We start from the raw sequence: 12,057 nt of genomic DNA on the forward strand, positions 1-12,057 counted from the left end.
TCTCTTCTTCATGTTCTGAAAGGTTAGCACTAATAATAACAGGATATATTTTTTTCTCATCAAGATAAGCATATTTAAGAGTATGAGGTAATGGTTTAAGCTCAAACACGGGATCACCCTTGGGTGGAGGAGGATCCCCTAGGATTTCAACAGGTAAATTATTTTTCAGAATAGGTTCTTTTTTAAAGAATACTTCATCCTATTCCCTTCTTTCATTCATAAACGTATGGTCTAGCAAATATTGTTCTAAAGGATCACTAGGAGGTACGGCAATAGAAGCAAGACCAATAATTTCATCCTTACTAGGTAATTCTTCTTCACGGTGTTGTCTACTGAATTTAGAGAAATTAAATTCATGAGTCATATCATCTAAACCGACAGTAACAACATCTCTTTTGCAATCTATGGTAGCATTAACAGTGTTCAAGAAGGGTCTACCAAATATAATGGGACAAAAGCTATCTTGTGGAGAACCAAGAACAAGAAAATCAGAAGGATATTTAGTTTTCCCACACAAGACTTCAACATCTCTAACAATTCCCATTGGTGAAATAGTATCTCTATTGGCAAGTTTAATTGTGACATCAATATCTTCTATCTCAGCAGGTGCAATCTCATGCATAATTTCTTTGTATAAGGAATGAGGTATTGCACTAGCACTAGCATCCATATCACATAAGCCATGATAACAATGATCTCCTATTTTAATAGAAATAACAGGCATGCCTACCACAGGTCTAGGTTTATCTTTATCATGTGGTTTAGCAATTCTAGCAGTTTCATTACAGAAATAAATAACATGCCCATCTATATTATCAGACAAGAGATATTTAACAATAGCAATATTAGGTTCAACTTTAGCTTGCTCAGGAGGTGTATATGTTTTAATATTGCTTTTACGAACTATAGTTGAAGCTTTAGCATGATCCTTTATCCTAACAGGGAAAGGTGGTGAGGGAGTCCTGGATTAGGGGGTCTCCGGACAGCCAGACTATCTCCATGGGCCGGACTGTTAGACTATGAAGATACAAGATTGAAGACTTCGTCTCGTGTCCGGGTGGGACTCTACTTGGCGTGGAAGGCAAGCTAGGAAATACGGATATGGATATCTCCTCCTTTTTAACCGACCTTGTGTAACCCTAACCCTCTCCGGTGTCTATATAAACCGAAGGGTTTTAGTCCGTAGGACAACAACAATAACATACAATCATACCATAGGCTAGCTTCTAGGGTTTAGCCTCTCTGATCTCGTGGTAGATCTACTCTTGTACTACCCATATCATCAATATCAATCAAGCAGGACGTAGGGTTTTACCTCCATCAAGAGGGCCCGAACCTGGGTAAAACATCGTGTCCCCTGCCTCTTGTTACCATCCGACCTAGACGCACAGTTCGGGACCCCCAACCCGAGATCCGCCGGTTTTGACACCAACATTGGTGCTTTCATTGAGAGTTCCCCTGTGTCGTCGCCGTTAGGCTTGATGACTCCTGCTATCATCGATAGCGATGCGCAAGGTTGTCAGAATCGTGATTTTGAATCGGATTGGAGCTCCGATGGTAGGACCGTAAATCATAGAATCTTCACTATCAGGATCGTAGAAACATAGATTCTATGAAGTAAAATCGTAGAATCGGAGGGGTTAGTTTGGATCGTAAAGTCGTAGAATCATATAACGGAATCGCAATTCTGACAACCTTGCCGATGCGGTCCAGGGTGAGACTTTTCTCCCCGGACAGATCTTCGTATTCGGCGGCTTTGCACTACGGGCTAATTCGCTTGGCCATCTGGAGCAGATTGAAAGCTACGCCCCTGACCATCAGGTCAGATTTGGAAGTTTGAACTACATGGCCGACATCCGCGGAGACTTGATCTTCGACGGATTCGAGCCATAGCGGGGCGCGGCGCACTGTCGCGATGGGTATGACCTAGCTCTACCGCCGAACAGTACCCCAGAGGCTGCACCCACATCAGCTCCGACCCTTAGCTCGGAGCCAACTGCGCCAGTCGAGAACGGGTGGTTAGACACTGCCTCAGGGGCTGCAGTCTCAACGGCGATCGAGCCAAACACCAGCCTAAACCTCTGCGCAGCCCGTGACTCCAAGGTGTCGGACTCTTTTCCGGACTCCGAACCATCCGCGCCCCTGCCAATCGAATCCGATCGGGCGCCGATCATGGAATTCACCGCCGCGGATATCTTTCAGCACTCACCCTTCGGCGACATTCTGAATTCACGAAGGTCTCTCTCTTTGTCAGGAGAGCCCTGTCCGGATTATGGCCAACAGGATTGGGATGCGGACGACGAAGAAATTCGACGCCCACCCACCACCCACTTCGTAGCCACTGTCGATGATTTAACCGACATGCTCGACTTCGACTCCGAAGACATCAATGGTATGGACGACGATGTCGGAGACGAACATGAACCAGCACCTATAGGGCACTGGAAAGCCACCTCGTCATATGACATATACATGGTGGATACACCCAAAGAAGGCAATGGCGACGGGATAGCGGAGGATGACCCCTCCAAGAAGCAACCCAAACGCCGACGTCAGCGGCGCCGCTCTAAGTCCCGCCAAAGAAAAAGTGGTGATACCAGCACAGGAGATAATAACACTCCGGATAGTGCTGAAGAAAACAACAAACCCCTCCAGCACGACTTAGAGCAGGAGGATGAAGGAGCCAGCTCTCCTGAGAGAGCGGCAAACGGAGAGGAGGAGGATCACAATTACATCCCCCCTCCGAAGACGAGGCAAGCCTCGGCGACGATGAATTCGCCGTCCCAGAGGATCTCGTCGAACAAGAGCGCTTCAAGCACCGGCTTATGGCCACGGAAAATAGCCTGAAGAAAAAGCTGCAGCAGCTTCAAGCTGATCAAGATCTGCTAGCTGACAAATGGACTGAAGTCCTCGCGGCCGAGGAATATAAACTCGAGCGCCCCTCCAAGAGTTACCCAAGGCGCAGGTTACTACCCCGACTGGAGGAAGAAGCATATGATACGGCTGACCGGCCACCTCATGGCCGCGATAGAGAGGCATTCCAGCCAAAAGCTCAGCCTCCACCCCAACGCCATTCAAATAAAAAGGCATGGGGAGATACGCCAGACCTGTGAGACATATTGGAGGACAAGGCAAAGCATACAAGATCGATCTACGGATCACGAGGGCGCACCACTCTGCGAGACGACAAACGTCACGCTGGATACAGTAAAAGTAAATCCGGCCGGGCCAAACACAGTGGGCAAGACCCATTCGAGCTGCGTCGAGATATAGCCCAATACAGAGGCGCCGCACACCCCTTATGCTTCACAGATGAAGTAATGGAACATCAATTCCCAGAAGGTTTCAAACCTGTAAATATTGAATCATACGACGACACAATAGATCCCGCAGTATGGATTGAGGACTTCCTCCTCCACATCCACATGGCCCGCGGCGATGACTTACACGCCATCAAATACCGCCCACTAAAGCTCAAAGGACCAGCGCGGCATTGGCTTAACAGCTTGCCAGCGGACTCCATTAGCCGTTGGGAAGATCTGGAAGCCGCATTCCTCGACAACTTTCAGGGCACTTATGTGCGACCACCAGACGCCGATGATTTGAGCCACATAATTCAGCAGCCAGAAGAGTCGGCCAGGCAATTCTGGACTCGGTTCCTTACAAAGAAAAATCAAATCGTCGACTGTCCGGATACGGAGGCCTTAGCGGCTTTCAAGCACAACATCCGAGACGAGTGGCTAGCCCGGCACCTTGGTCAGGAAAATCCGAAATCAATGGGAGCTCTCACGACGCTCATGGCCTGCTTTTGTGCGGGAGAAGACAGCTGGCTGGCTCGCAGTAATAACATATCAAAGAACCATGGTACCTTAGATACCAAGGACGGCAATAGCAGGTCACGTCACAACAAGCATAAGCACCGCATTAACAGCGAAAATACTGAGGATACGGCAGTCAATGCCGGATTCAAAGGCTCTAAACACGGTCAGCGGAAAAAGCCATTCAAACAAAGTACGCCGGGTCCGTCCAGCTTGGACCGTATACTCGATCGCTCGTGTCAAATACACGGCACCCCAGACAAGCCAGCCAATCACACCAACAGGGATTGTTGGGTGTTCAAGCAGGCCGGCAAGTTAATAGCCGAAAACAAGGACAATGGGCTGCATAGCAATGACGAGGAGGAGCCCTGGCAGCCGCACACTGGAGGACAGAAGAGGTTTCCCCCGCAAGTGCGGACGGTGAACATGATATACGCAACCCACATCCCCAAGAGGGAGCGGAAGCGTGCGCTCAGGGACGTATATGCGTTGGAGCCAGTCGCCCCAAAGTTCAACCCTTGGTCCTCCTATCCGATCACCTTCGATCGCAGGGACCACCCCACTAGTATCCATCATGGCGGATTCGCCGCACTGGTCCTAGACCCAATCATCGACGGATTTCACCTCACTCGAGTCCTTATGGACAGCGGCAGCAGCCTGAACCTGCTTTATCAGGACACAGTGTGCAAAATGGGTATAGACCCCTCAAGGATCAAACCCACAAAAACGACCTTTAAGGGCGTCATTCCAGGTGTAGAGGCCCATTGCACAGGCTCAATTACACTGGAAGTGGTCTTCGGATCCCCGGATAACTTCCGAAGTGAAGAGTTAATCTTCGATATAGTCCCGTTTCGCAGTGGTTATCACGCGCTGCTCGGGCGAACCGCATTTGCTAAATTCAATGCGGTACCGCATTATGCATACCTCAAGCTCAAGATGCCAGGACCTCGCGGAGTTATCACAGTCAATGGAAACACAGAGCGCTCTCCCCAAACAGAGGAGCACACCGCAGCCCTCGCAGCAGAAACGCAAAACAGCCTCTCAAGGCAATCAACCAGTTCGGCGCTTCACAGCCTAGACACCTTCAAGCGCGCTCGGGGCAATCGGCAAATAGACCGCCTGGCGCGATCTGAGCTCGTGTAGCAATACGGCGGCCACCCCAATCCCAGCCCAGCAGCGAAACTCGTGCCGCGTGTACATAATTACGCATTAAAAATACCATGGGCATAGGTGGGGAGGGAGGCACAACTATGGCACGCCCTAAGACACGGCCTAAACCGCACTAGGGGCTTCCCATTTGATTATTTTTCTTTTTCTTTCAGGACCTTAATCTCTAGAAAAACTGTCCGGTAGCACTATTGCCGAACACATGATGCAGCAACCAAGGAGGCAGACAGCTACGTTATATCACGGAATTCCCAGGTTGATTACAGTAAACGAGTGAAATATTCAATTTAATATCATTCCTCAGCTTGCCCTTGGAAGGGACATAGTCCTACTCTTTGCTTATCGCACTATCTGTATCGCTCTGCTTTAACGCAATTTTTTAATAAATAATGCATGACATTATGACTATTATTGCATTCTTGTTATACATATATATATATATATATGTGTGTGTGTGTGTGTGTGTGTGTGTGTGTGTTCATTAATGAAGCCTTGCAACCATACACTATGGTACGGCCAATACACCAGGGGCTTACGTACCCCACAATGCGGTGTGAAAAGTCCGAACACTTTCACAAGTGCGGCACCCCGAACTTATAGCATTATATGCATCAGCTCCGAATCATGTCTTTGGTCAAATGTTGGGTTTGCCTGGCTCCTATGTTTTGGTACCTTACGTTCCGCTCTATCGGCTAAGGTAGTGCTAGGAGAACTACTGCGATTGTGCCCCGGTTCTGCCGTTCTTAGCACCTCAGTAGAGAAAGCTAAAACTGACTGTCATGATAAGGCGAGAGACTGGTCGCTGTTCAGCGAGGTTTTTCGATACCCTAAAGACTTATGCCGCTTAGGGCGAGGGGCCGGCCCTGTCCGGCTTACAGGCGTGTATCGCGCCCCGAATTCGGCCTTTCGAATACCAGGGGCTTCGCCGAAATTTAAAATTATAGAATTCTATGGCTAAGTGAGAGTGATAAAGCATTATTAGTCCGGTTGCCTTGTTCGTTGTGCTGAGCACCTCCCTCGAAGGACCCGAATATGGGAACAAGAGTGCTCAGGTTTATACCGAACACCCCAGCACTCGTGGCATGGGGGCAGAAGCCAAGGACTAGCCATCTCTCAGATTGGATAAACAGCCAAATAGAAGGTAATATTTTAAATTCAAACAAGCGTTGCATAGCACATATGAAACAAGTTTTCATGAATACAGGATAAAACAAGCAAGTTTACTCAAATATTACATCTTTTGAACACTCGTCCGCGATGAGACGGGCACCCGGTAGAACACCCTCGTAGTACATCTCGGGGTGGCGGTGCTCCTTGCCCTCTGGTGGCCCCTCCTTGATCAGCTTCACGGCGTCTAGCTTGACCCACTGCAATTTCACATGAGCGAAAGCCCGACGTGCACCTTCAATGCAGACAGATCGCTTGACGACCTCCAGCCGCGGGCAGGCATCCACAAGCCGCCTCACCAGGCCGAAGAAGCTATTCGGAAGGGCGTCGCCAGGCCACAGCCGGACTATAAAGCTCTTCATGGCCTGATCGGCCGCCTTATCTAGCTCGACCATCTGCTTCAGCTGGTCGCTCATTGGCACCGGATGTTCGGCCTCAGCATACTGAGACCAGAACAGCTTCTCCGTCGAGCTTCCGTCCTCGGCCTGGTAAAATTGTGCGGCATCGGACACACTGCGGGGCAAATTTGCGAATGCTCCTGAAGAGCTCCAGATCCGGGTAAGTAATCGGTAATTTACTTTTACATGCTTGCTTTGCATATAGAAAGCCTTACCCGCCGCTATCTTCTTCATCGCGTCGATCTCTTGGAGGGCCTTCTGGGCCTCGGCCTTGGCACTCTTTGCGCTCTCAAGGGCCGCGGCAAGCTCAGACTCTCACGTCTTCGAGTCAAGCTCCAACGCCTCGTGCTTCGTCACGAGATCCTGGAGCTCTTGCTGCACCTCGCCCACCCGAGCCTTGTGCTTCTCTCGCTCGGTGCGCTCCTTGGCCGCTTTATCTTCGGCCTCGGTTAGCGCTTGCTTCAGGGTTGCCACCTCGGTCATGGCCCCTAGCAAACATACAATGATCCTGTCATTTTGCGATCGCGTCCTTTTTTATATATACATATCTATAGACGGGGCATTACTTACCCCTGTTCTCCTCGAGCTGCCTCTTGGCAAGGCCGAGCTCTTTCCTGGACCCCTCGAGGTCCTGCTTCAGTACGGCGACCTCCGCAGTCAGTGCGGCGGACGCCAGCAGCGAAGCCTGCATACGCATATTGACATACTTATATTAGACTCCTGCGATATTATTTGATCCTCCGTTCGGCTTTTCTTTGTGAACACCGAACAGAGCATTAGGGGCTACTGTCTATGCGATAATATTTCTACTACATTTTAAAACACTTACCTCGAAGCCTGTTAGAAGGCTAGCACAGGCTTCAGTCAATCTGCTTTTGGCAGACTAAACCTTCTGGATCACCGCACTCATGATAGTGCGGTGCTCCTCGTCGATGGAAGCGTTGCGAAGCGCTTCCAGCAGACTGTCCGGCGCCTCTGGATGGACAGAGGTCACCGGCACAGGCATATTTCCCCTCTTAGAGGGAGGCCGCCTGCCTGAGCCCGGAACCTCTGGATGTTCCGGCGCGGTGTTCGGCTGAGGGCCGAACTCGGAGCTCTCAGGGGGGCCGTCCCCTCGGCTTCCAGAGTCCGGAAGGTCGCCTTGAGGCGCCTTCGGGGCTGTCTCCCCTCGATCCGATGCCTCTTGAGATAACACCTCAGCGTCGTCGGCAGGATGAGGGGAGGTAGCAGTCAGGACTGGATCGCTATCCATGTCCGACAAGCCCAAGGAGCCGTCCGATGATACATCGATGCTGGCTCGTGGCGGCCTGCATAATTGCGTTCGACGTTAGAGAAAGCAGTGGGACAAAGGAATCCTATGAGTTACTCTGGTATCCGAATATTTACGATCTCCCTAGGGGCTTGACCCTGGGCAACCACTCGTCTTCGCCTTCGTCGGCGGCGGTGGAACTGTCCGGAAGGAGAGTCCTTCCCTTCTTGGACCCTCCGGCCTCCCCGGTTGGGGCGGCCTTCCTTTTCTTGTCTCCTCTAGTCGGTGGGGGAGCATCTTCTTCTTCCTCGTCTTCGGGGGAAGAGTGCGCCGCAGAGTCATCGGACGATGAGTCCGACGACGCCTGGCGTCGGGAACTCTTTCGGGTTCCCTTGGCCTTCTTGGTCTTCTCCGACACCGTATAAGGGGCCAGAGTCAACATCTTCGCCAGAAGAGCATCTGTGGGGCCTTCAGGCAAAGGAGTCGGACAGTCGATCTGCCGGCCATCTTCTGCTAGTCCTATCAAAGGTACGGGAGTTTAGATCCCGCATAGAGTCAATATATATAAAAAATAAGTATCATGTGAAAGGTAAAGCAGCTTACCGCACTGGCTTGGCGCTTCGTGCTGAATTCACGATCCTCAGTAATAGGGGGGGGCCTCGGCACTTTTGAACAGCACCCTCCAGGCATCTTCATGAGTCGTGTCGAAGAGCCTGTTCAGAGTTGGTGCTGCGCCGGATTGAACTCCCGCAAGTTGAACTCCCGTTGTTGGCACGGGAGTATCTGGCGAATGAGCATAACTTGGACTATGTTGACAAGCTTGAGATTCTTGTCCACCATGTTTTGAATACATGTTTGGAGTCCGGTCAGCTCTTTCGAACTACCCCAGGACAGGCCCTTCTCTTTCCAGGAGGTGAGCCGCGTGGGGATGCCAGATCGGAACTCGGGGGCCGCTGCCCATGGAGGGTCACGCGGCTCGGTGATATAAAACCACCCCGATTGCCACCCCTTTATGTTTTCCACAAAGGAGCCCTCGAGCCATGTTACGTTGGTCATCTTACCCACCATGGCGCCTCCGCACTCCGCCTGGCGGCCGCCCACCACCTTCGGCTTGACATTGAAGGTCTTCAGCCATAAGCCGAAGTGGGGCTTGATGCGGAGGAAGGCCTCGCACAGGACGATAAACGCTGAGATGTTGAGGATGAAGTTCGGGGCCAGATCATGGAAATCCAGGCCGTAATAAAACATGAGCCCCCGGACGAAGGGATGGAGAGGGAATCCCAGTCCACGGAGGAAATGGGTGAGGAATACTACCCTCTCATGGGGCCTGGGGGTGGGGATGAGCTACCCCTCATCTGGGAGCCGGTGCGCGATGTCGTCGGGAAGGTATCCGGCTCTCCTCAGTTTCTTGATGTCTCCCTCCATGACGGAGGAGACCATCCACCTGCCTCCCGCTCTGGACATGATTGGAGAAGGTCAAGGTGGGAAGTGCGGACTTGGGCGCTAGAGCTCGAGTGTGCGAAAACGGATGAGTAAAGGAGGAAGAAGGCGTGGATAGAAAGGTGAATCCTTATATGGGCGGACGAAACTAAGCGTCCCCACTTGCCTGGTAAAACTCGCTTATCCCCCAAGCGCCGCAATTGATGGCGCGGTTGGGTTACCCACGCCCGTATTGATGAGAATCCCGTAATAAGGGGACACGATCTCTACTTTGACAAGATGTGTCGAAAAACTGCCTCGCGTTATGTGCGGGGCTGGAAACGGTTCGAATAATCGCCGGGCCATGACGTAACATCGTGCTGCCAAAACACGCCAGCAAATTAGATCTGCGAAAATATTATTCTCTCTACGGTGGAATGTGGAACTTATTTTGCAGGGTCAGACACTATCCTCGTATTCAAATTCTTCTGTGATGTATTCGGAGAAGGAACCCGCCTTGCAATGCCGAAGACAATACTGCGCGCCGGACTCATCGTCATTGAAGCCTGGTTCAGGGGCTACTGAGGGAGTCCTAGATTAGGGGGTCTCCGGACAGCCAGACTATCTCCATGGGCCGGACTGTTAGATTATGAAGATACAAGATTGAAGACTTCGTCTCGTGTCCGGGTGGGACTCTACTTGGCGTGGAAGGCAAGCTAGGCAATACGGATATGGATATCTCCTCCTTTGTAACCGAACTTGTGTAACCCTAACCCTCTCCGGTGTCTATATAAACCGAAGGGTTTTAGTCCGTAGGACAACAACCATAACATACAATCATACCATAGGCTAGCTTCTAGGGTTTAGCCTCTCTAATCTCGTGGTAGATCTACTCTTGTACTGCCCATATCATCAATATCAATCAAGCAGGACGTAGGGTTTTACCTCCATCAAGAGGGCCCAAACCTGGGTAAAACATCGTGTCCCCTGCCTCCTGTTACCATCCGGCCTAGACGCACAGTTCGGGACCCCCTACCCGAGATCCGCCGGTTTTCACACCGACAGGTGGTTTCTCAACGTAAGAAGTAGGAACAATAGGATCATTATAAGTGATAGTCTTTTCTTCAACTTTAATAGGTGCAGCTACTTTTACTTCTATGGGAGGATGATATTTAAACCACTTCTCCTTGGGGAGATCAACATAAGTAGCAAAAGATTCACAGAAAGAAGCTACTATCACAGAGTCAAGTCCATATTTAGTGCTAAATTTACGAAAAATATCGGTATCCATAAAAGATTTAACACAATCGAAACTAGGTGTCATACCTGACTCCTTACCATTGTCGAGGTCCCAATCTTCAGAGTTGCGTTTAATTCTTTCCACTAAATCCCATTTGAATTCAATAGTCTTCATCATGAAAGAGCCAGCACAAGAAGTATCAAGCATGGTGCGATTGTTACCAGAAAGCCGAGCATAAAAATTTTGAATAATCATTTCTCTTGAGAGCTCATGATTGGGGCATGAATATAACATTGACTTAAGCCTCCCCCAAGCTTGAGCGATGCTTTCTCCTTCGCGATGCCAAAAATTATATATATAATTGCGATCACGATGAACAAGATGCATAGGATAAACATCTGATGAAAGTCCAATTTCAATCGTTTGTAATTCCAAGACCTCATATCATCACATAGCCTATACCATGTCGATGCATCTCCCCTAAAAGATAAGGGGAAGACCTTCTTCTTAACAACATCTATGGATACACATGCAAGCTTAAATAATCCACAAACTTCATCCACATATATTAGATGTTCATCAGGATGTTTTGTTCCATCTCCTAAAAAAGGATTGGCTAGCAGTTTTTCTATCATACCCGAAGGAACTTCAGAGCAAGCATTTTCGTTTTCATTTTCAGTAGGTTCAGTAGGTTGAGTAGGTTGAGGAGCAACTCTTTGATCTACTGGTCGAGGTGAAGATACCCCGAACAAGCCCCTCAGAGGATTACTTTCCATAGTAACAAGTGACAGTAAATTTCAGCACACTATATAAATTTTTCCTTACCAAATTCCACCTACCAAAGGAGCTTCACTCCCCGGCAACGGCGCCAGAAAAGAGACTTGATGACCCACAAGTATAGGGGATCTATAATAGTCCTTTCGATAAGTAAGAGTGTCGAACCCAACGAGGAGCAGAAGGAAATGATAAGCGGTTTCCAGCAAGGTATCTCTGCAAGTACTGAAATAAGTGGTAACAGATAGTTTTGTGATAAGATAATTTGTAACGAGCAACAAGTAACAAAAGTAAATAAGGTGCAGCAATGTGGCCCAATCCTTTTTGTAGCAAAGGACAAGCCTGGACAAACTCTTATAAGATGTAAAGCGCTCCCGAGGACACATGGGAATATCGTCAAGCTAGTTTTCATCACGTTCATATGATTCGCGTTCGTTACTTTGATAATTTGGTATGTGGGTGGACCGGTGCTTGGGTCCTGTCCTTACTTAGACAAGAATCCCATTTATGATTAACCTCTATTGCAAGCATCCGCAACTACAACAAAAGTATTAAGGTAAACCTAACCATAGCATGAAAGATATGGATCCAAATCAGCCCCTTATGAAGCTATGCATAAACTAGGGTTTAAGCTTCTGTCACTCTAGCAACCCATCATCTACTTATTACTTCCCAATGCCTTCCTCTAGGCCCAAATAATGGTGAAGTGTCATGTAGTCGACGTTCACATAACACCACTAGAGGAGAGACAACATACATCTCATCAAAATATCAAACGAATACCAAATTCACATGACTACTAATAGCAAGACTTCTCCCATGTCC

The sequence above is a fragment of the Triticum urartu genome, chromosome 5 (assembly GCF_003073215.2).
Source record: "Triticum urartu cultivar G1812 chromosome 5, Tu2.1, whole genome shotgun sequence".
Classification (NCBI taxonomy): Eukaryota; Viridiplantae; Streptophyta; class Magnoliopsida; order Poales; family Poaceae; genus Triticum; species Triticum urartu.